The sequence below is a fragment of the Myzus persicae genome, unplaced genomic scaffold (assembly GCF_001856785.1).
Source record: "Myzus persicae strain clone G006 unplaced genomic scaffold, MPER_G0061.0, whole genome shotgun sequence".
Lineage (NCBI taxonomy): Eukaryota > Metazoa > Arthropoda > Insecta > Hemiptera > Aphididae > Myzus > Myzus persicae.
Genome location: NW_019103899.1, coordinates 34782 through 43490, shown reverse-complemented (window position 1 = coordinate 43490; position 8709 = coordinate 34782).

The following is an 8709-nucleotide window of genomic DNA, read 5'->3' as shown; positions in this document are numbered from 1 at the left end:
TATGGCAGAAGATAAGCTGCATCCGTCAAGCTCCCCCTTCCTCTGTCTGGTGACTTTTTGATCAGCCGATGGCCGAGCCCGAGCCGCTAGCCAGCCCGGCGTTTGTTCTTTTTCGACGGTTGACCTGAGCGCGACTTGCTCCCGTCACCGTTCGTATTGCGTGTAGCAACCAACCTCGTGTGATCACGAGGTGTCATTTTGCCACTTCGAAAGTTTGGTATCGAGTGTGCCCAAATTATATGCAACGGGTGCTTGACATCATCATCTGCGGTCATCGTCGGCTTCGAGGAGACAGATTATTCAGTACTGTCGACAGGTCGTATTCTATCCACTCATACTTGCGCTCACTCGTGTTCAGTGGCCATTTCAATTATTATTTGTATACGACCTTATATATATTTTTTTATACCTGTGGCATTGCAAGCCATTTGTATTTTTGTATTTAAGCGCCTATATGCTATAAGAAGTATTATATGTGCAATTATTGTTATATTGTATTATTTGTATTCTAACGTATTGGGCGCCCGCATATTATTATTCTGTATTACGTATTTGTTCACAAACTTTATAATCTTGTATAATATATATACCGTACGGTCAACGGCGGGAGTATTGTTGTATTTTTAAAAACAGTATTATTTTATCATTTGTGAGTAACCCCTCCCGCTCCTGTTCTCAACATAATTCGCGAGTCGTTGCCGATAACCGCCGTAATCGTAGGATCGGCAACGGCGAAAACAGAAATGAAACACGATCGGGAATTTTTATGGGCGAGTAAAGAGAGAGAGAGAAAGTAGCTAGAGTTGTACGACAACCATGACTATATGGATATATTTCGCCTTTTGAAAGAACACTTTCGCACTTTTTTGAGATTGATAGAAGCAGATATATCTCCGACTACTCAAAGGTCAATATCCCTTTTATTTACAGTACGGCAAGACGTATATGTACCACAAATGTTCTTTCGATATCAGCTGATTTTACCTAAGATTCTGCAGCACCAACCATCAGTTTGCTTATAATGCCTTACAGTTTTAATACTTGATAATCAAAGACGCTGCCAAAAAGAAAATAAAACTAATGTAGGTATTTAAATTGCTATCACAACGAAAAAACGTCGTCGAACTACATGTAAAAAATTACTTAGTAAAAAAACAGATCTTTAAGCACTGTAAATATGTAATATAAATAAATGCTAAGTAAACTTAATTAAAGTACACTTATTTTGTTTCAATAATTAATTTACTTGGCTAGAAATTGTGTACTTTATATGACACGGTATACGGATTAACGTGAACAAAATAAACAAAAGGCATTAGAAATTATTATAATTTAAAATATTTTAATATACATTTCTTCTCTAAATAATTTCTCGCCAAGTAAGTAAATTATTGAAACAAAATAGGTGTGCTTTAATTAAATTTACTTAGCATTTATTTATATCACATATTTATAGTGCTTAACGATCTGTATTTTTTTACTTAGCGTTTTTTCACACGTAGTTCGACGAAGTATTTTCGGTGTGATGATATCATCAATTTTTACATCAATAATTTTTGTTCTAATTTTTCCTCTCTAGAATTATTATAGAAACGTCTTTACCACCACGAGGCCATATCTCTTTATTACTACTATAGTTTATTACATCGAAACCAAAGATTTGAATTTTTTTACTAAGCTTATTGTTTTTTGGAATAAGTGTTTGTAAACTTAAGTTGGCATATTTATAATTTCGAACACGGTATAACTTATACACACTGTCTAGTGCACAATAGACTAATTTATATATTATAATTTGTAAAATATAATTTAATTTAATAAGCGATATTCTTACATGAAAAATATTGAATTTAAGCATATAAATAAAGCAAGAAAAAAGTTATCTAAATGAGTACCCATATAGTTATTTTATGTTTTAAATTACTTATTAAACAGTTTCTGGCATAATTCTAGTTTAGCAACCTATAGATTTTTTTGATTTTTTTTCATAATGTGTATTTTAGCATCCTTTATAAAAATGTAAAAAAAAAGGTCGGACAAACTTCGTTTTGAAGTTATCAGTGAAAAAAATTACGCCTCGAAGCTTAACGACGAGTACCGATACACACGTAATCACTGAGCAAGAAAAATAATTTTTGAAACAATTTTGAGTCCATTACTCTTAAATATACTTTGTATTTAGGTGGTCAAGGGACTATTGTTGAAATAGATGAGTCTAAATTTTGTAGCCTAAAATATCATAGGGGACATCATGTTGAAGGCCAATGAGTGTCTGGTGGCGTTGAAAGAGATACGGGTCGTTGTTTTCTTGTGGACGTAGAAAAACGTGAGAAAGACACATTATTGGCGATTATAAAGGATTGAATTGAGCTGATACATTATTCATATAAATGCAAAAATTCAAAAATAAGCAGGATAGGTCAGTTTTGATTTTACCATTGCATTGATCATTGAAAACCACATAATTTGAAAAAAAAATTGAAAATATTCAATTCTGCGTTTTTTTTGTGAAAAGAATATGTTATGGAAAGACAGTACTTTTTGAAGTTTTTCACAAATTACTTCAAAACGAAGTTTGTCAGACTTTTTTTTACATTCTTATCAAGTGTGCGAAAACACACATTATAAAAAAAAAAAATGAAAAAAATCTATAGGTTGCTAAACTAGAATTGTTCCGAGTTCTTTCAAGAATTTTGGTTTTTTATATAATACATATTAACATTTATTAGTGAATAAAAAAAAAGTATTAACTAAGAACTCATTATTATACTATTACTATTACTATTACTATTACTATTACTTTATTGTTACCAATGTCGTTACTTGTTATAACATATTTTGCCATTTAGTTAGTATATAAATCCGCTGAAAGCGCTCTATGATCTTAGGTATTTGGTAAGAACATTCACGGCCCGCTTCTTCTGGTTTCGCAACCATCCTACCTAAAGCCGTGGTGGCAACCAAATAAAATGACCAGAACTGATCCAGAGCTGGATTATTTACCACTAGCGCTTGGGAAATGATGTGCGGCGAAATATAGAAGCAGGATTTACGGTGCGCCAGCCGCCGCCGAGGTATTTGAGCTTAACGCCATTATTACATGCAAGCACTAGTAGTGAATTTTCCAGCTGTTATCGGTACACACTGTTTCATGATTAGTCGGGCAACCGTACTACCTCAAATCGCGTGAGAAACCAAACAAAGCGTCCGGTTACATTTTGTATAGGTTATGTTAGGTTAAGATTTCGTATAACCCGTGTTGAGTGTTTTGTCTACTGCGACGGCCTACCTACATTGGATCACAGCATTCAGTAATTTCAGTGGCAACAAACGAATGAAACGTTCTTGACAAAATTGTGATATTTAATGTCATATTCATTGGTCATAGATAAATTAATAAAAAAAACCTTTCGTCAAACTCACGGTCGTTTTTGTTACATGTAAGTATTTTTATTTGTTCCTCTGAATAAATATTGGCGGGAGTGAAATTATTAGTTATTAGAATGTTAATTATGTATCTAAATACTCAAATGAAACAAAAAATGAATCATACAATGTTGTATTATGATACTAATTGCCGTTCTTACAATGTCCGGTTAAAGTTAACGGACACGTCTTAACAGGCGATAATTTTGCCCATAGTAAAATCTGATGTTGAGTTAACCTAAACTTAACAGGACATTGTTAGAATCAGCCTAAGATTGCTTGAAATGTAAAAACATCTGCACTACCAAAAATAAATAAATATTGTCTTTTACTATATTCATGTACCTACACTTTGTATACAAATTTGTTCACTCCAAGGGCAGTAGGGATAGTTTTTTTAGGTAAATTATCGTCAAGCCGGCATAGCCAGACCAAATCACGAGATGGGGCAAACCACATTTTAGGTTGGACATTAGAAATAAAAAACCCTACATAACACATATTATGCATATTTAATCCTAGTTTTAGTGTGGTTGGGCAATGCCCCTCCGTGGCTGTGGTCCTAATTATCTTATAAAATATCATACATTTTTTCCTTCTAATATTTAATTTTACGATGAGGCTACTGCTAGCTGCTGGTTGCAGCTGTAAACATTAATAATTTATATTAAGGAACCGTCTTTTTGACATTATTTTTTGATTGTTTTCTTTTTTTTTATAACTAGTGATTAATTTCTACAGTATTTTGTTTCTAAAATTATTCTTTGCAACACTCTAGAGATTTAAATTCTCAATTCATTAAAATAATTTGGTTGTTTTTGCATTAACATCTATCATATTTATTTTATAGAAGCTTGAAACATTTAATTTCATAAATAACCTAAAATCATCAAGTTAATGGTGTCATTTTATTTATAAAAAAATGAAGTTTAAATTTTAACTTGCCTATATGAAAGAAAACATGCCACAAACAATACTTATTCACTAATCAGAATATCAGATAGTAAAACAAAAATTTAAAAATTTAAAATGTTTGCCTCCCCCTTAACAAATTTCTGAGGGCGTCCATGACAAGGCCCATAAATATTAATGTTTTAGGTAGTTCTATTCAATGGATACCTGTTCGTCTAACTGTATTATGATTGGATAAAGTGCATAATTCTTGTGTTGATCATAGTGAAGTATTTCAACCTGTCTACCTATTAATTATTTTTAAACAAGATGCTTCATATTTTTTTCCTTCTTCTAAATAGTATTACTTTACAAATTCATATTTAGGAGCATATTTATTTGATAATTGTTAACAATTTTCCATTTTTAATTTATTTAAGAAAAAATAAATATTTTTAATAATGAAAGTAATCGGTAATTAGATAATAAACTTACCTTTAAATTGTATAATAGGTCGATTTACTCTCATATCAAACCTTACAGCTCACTGTTGAACCTAGTGAATGGACATTTGCTATAAGCGACATCCTCTTAACACAGATATTGTGCTTTAAACTTTACTTTATAAACTTAATTTAGCATTTAAGTATTAACCACAGAATATATTTCATTAGGTATATAGTTACTGTTTAAAATGTTGCCTACATTCATTTGTTTTTACTGTAAACACAACAATGATCACTTACTTAACATAATACCTAATAATATTTATTTCAATATTTGGATATTTTCAATAATCAACAAATGTAAATACAAATTAGAACATAAAAATGACATAATAGATAAATTATGTTAATCCATAGGTAATTATAGGTAGTTAAATAATTACATAGAACATTATTTTTATAAATTAAATATGTTTTATTTACAACATAAAGACACATAATGTATATTATACAAGTTATTAATGAAATAATTAATTTATGGTTAATTTATAATTTAGTTACTGGTATTTATTAACAACATAAATTAAACAAGTTTCATACAACTAAGTTAGTAAATAAAACATATTTAATTGTAAAAAAAAATCTATTTATTAAATTACAATACATCAAAATGATTATAAAATTAGTACAATTACTAAATATTGCTTTTGTATACCTATACTATAAAATTGTTAACTTTCTGTTTTTAATTTTTTTTTCAGGTACCAAATTGGTATTTATAAATTCCATTAAAGAACAAATTCTAAGACACGAAAAAAATGTAAGTAGTTAATCCTTTTTAATGTTGTAAGGTGTTCATAATAAATATTAAGCATTTTCATTTGAAATGTATCCCCTATAGTATAATATTTAATTAATGTCCAAATAAATATAACTATACATTAAATTTGTTTGATTTTAAACACATTAACATCTCAAAGGTCCTGTCTCTCAAGTCTCAACCTATCTTCTTAATCTTCTTATCTAGCCTCTTGGAGTTAAAATTTAAATTAAATTTCTAAAGAGCCATTCAACTGGGGCTGAAGATGGTAACGTAGTATTGGACAGTGGTCTAGGATTATTAAATCTTTTCTATCTTTCTTTTTGGAATTTAAGTAAGTTAGTCCTTGTGTACTGGCCAAGTTTTCACATCAAGACTGATTAGAACTTCCTGAGCGTTGATGCACTTAGTTGAAAATTGGAAATTGGTGTATAAAATTACTCATAATATATACAAACATAAATTAATGCATTTTGATCAGGAATTTTAAATTTCTATAATCAACTGGTATGAATAGAAATTGATAAGGAGTTGGATTAGTGTTATTGAGATTTTGTTGTCTAAATGTACAAAGAGAATTTCTAAACAATCCTGGTTTAATCTGGAGGCGTATAATACATTATTTTACTTTACTGTGGAACACACGACATGTTTTTGACTGTAGTTTTGCCAATTTTGATCTCTTGAAAAATATTTCATCTGAAAATTATAGTCAAAACATTTAATTGATCCAATAATTAGTTTATTAAGATCAAAATTAGTTTTTTAAATTATTTTAATAAAATGTTGGAAGCCTCACCGAAGACAATATATAAGACTTACTTTTGGGATCATTTAAATCAAAAATTAAAGAAAATTGTTTTTCAAGACCTTTTATAATAGATGACTTATTGCAAGTCATATCAATTTTTCTACTCGCAGTTTAATCAATGCTGTTCTTAAAGGCTGCATTACTTTAATGTATTCTTCCAAAAAGTTCTATTCTGTTCATCATTTTTGTTTAAAAAAATTGACTTAGCTTTAACTTTTTAAAGCACCTGGTTATTTTTTCACGGAAAATCATTAATATTTTAATCACATCATAAAACAGATTTTATCAAATTTTTACGAGTGCTGGAAATTTACATATTTATATAAAAAAACTTCCCTCAATGCCTTAGTACACCTGCTTACTAAATTCCAGAAGGCTGTCAATTTACCAAAAGCAGATCTAGATATTGTTTTGTATTCTGTATTAGTAATTTTTAAAGTATCAATGATAGCAACTACATTGAGAGTATGTACAGAGCATGTTATATGGTTAGAAAGAATTATTTTCAAATCATCCATTGTCTTCGGAATATAAAATATAGTTGTTGGACAACATTTTGTCTAATATTTAAAATATTAGAAACATATACTGCATCAATAATATCATCCAGTTCATTTTCAGTATTGTTTTGTAAAAATTCAGAGTCTGGTTCAAAATTGTGTTCAGTATTTTGATCAAAAGCATCCATAAATATATTAATATTTTGAGCATCTAAAGTGTTATTATTTTTTGGAACTGTTTCATGTGGTGCAAATTGTTGTGCTTAAACACGAAAGGCTTTTTCAAAATTACTGGCATTGTCATCAACTGTTTGTGTTATTTTTGTGACATTGTATGAATATTCAAAACTTTAGAAATACATTTAGCAATGTTAGCATAATAATGGCTTCCTACTATTCGTTGACATGCTAGAACATGAAAATCGATTGTATGATTTTTCTTCTATGTAATACCGTGTCATTCCAAAATAACTTTTATTTAATGAACTCCATATATCTGAGGTAATATGTACATACATTTTTTCAGAAATTTAATTTGTTAAGTCAGTTACATATGTTTTGAATTTGTTTAATAGCTCATTACCAATAACTCTCCTATCAGGTACAAAATTGCCATTAGTCAGGCCAATAATAAGTTCCAGAAATAAAGGTTTATCACATGTTGAAATCAGTTTCATCTCTTCTACAATATAGTTAAAAACCAATACTGTAACTTGAAATCATTTTATAATATTTAGTTATAAAATAAAATTCAAGTTGTTATTTTGTAACTTTTACATAGTTATATAATTTCATTTCATTTATTTAAATTTTAAATGTAAGAGCAAATTAATATAAGTTATATAACATGACATACTATATATTTAAATCTTAAATGTATTTATAAATATAATTTATTTTATATAATTATTGAAAAAAATGTAGTAGAGTAGTACCAACAGACTACAATTGTACAAATTGTCATAAATAAATAAAATATCTTCAATGAACTTTTAATATTTTATAAGTAGATATCTATTATAATTTAGAATTTACTGAATACAAGTAAAGTAAGAACAAAAATATGAACTTTCTTCTTACTTTATTTGTATTTAGTAAATTTTAAATTATAATATGTTCTTATAAAATCTCAAAAGTTTATTGAAGATATTTATTCATTACAATTTGTACAGTTGTACCCCGTTGGTAATACACATCTACTCCAGTATACAACTACATTTTTTAACAATAGCATAAAATAAAATATATTTCAAATTTCAAATTATATGTAATACTAGCTGTCCCGTCAGGGCGTTGTCTGTGTTTTATATAACTACAGTGAAACCTCCACTAACGGACACCTCCCAATTGCGGACACCTCCCAATAGCGGACGTTTTTTGGGGAACGGGGACATTTTCACTACTTTTCAATAGGAAAACCTCCGAATAGCGGACTCTCCGAATAACGGACATTATTTTATTAGGGAATCCCTAATCATTATTTGAAAATATAATCTGTAATATGCCTATCTGTAATACGTATTCACATTCGTATGCACTCTTGTAATAATGTAACATAGGTAATTACGATAACAAACTCGTTATGGGACGATACGATTATGACAAATTCGGTTATCGGTGAAGCAATTATGTCTTATGACAAAAGTATGTCAGTTAGTGACGGTTTTCGACGCGATGACTACGTTAAAACGAAAGCGGTTGTCGCTCCGCGAAAAAATTGACATTTTAGATTACCGTAAAAACAACGGAAACGTAGGAATTCGTGTACTCGCAGAAAAGTTTCAAGTTGGAAAAACACAGATCGCGGATATTGTT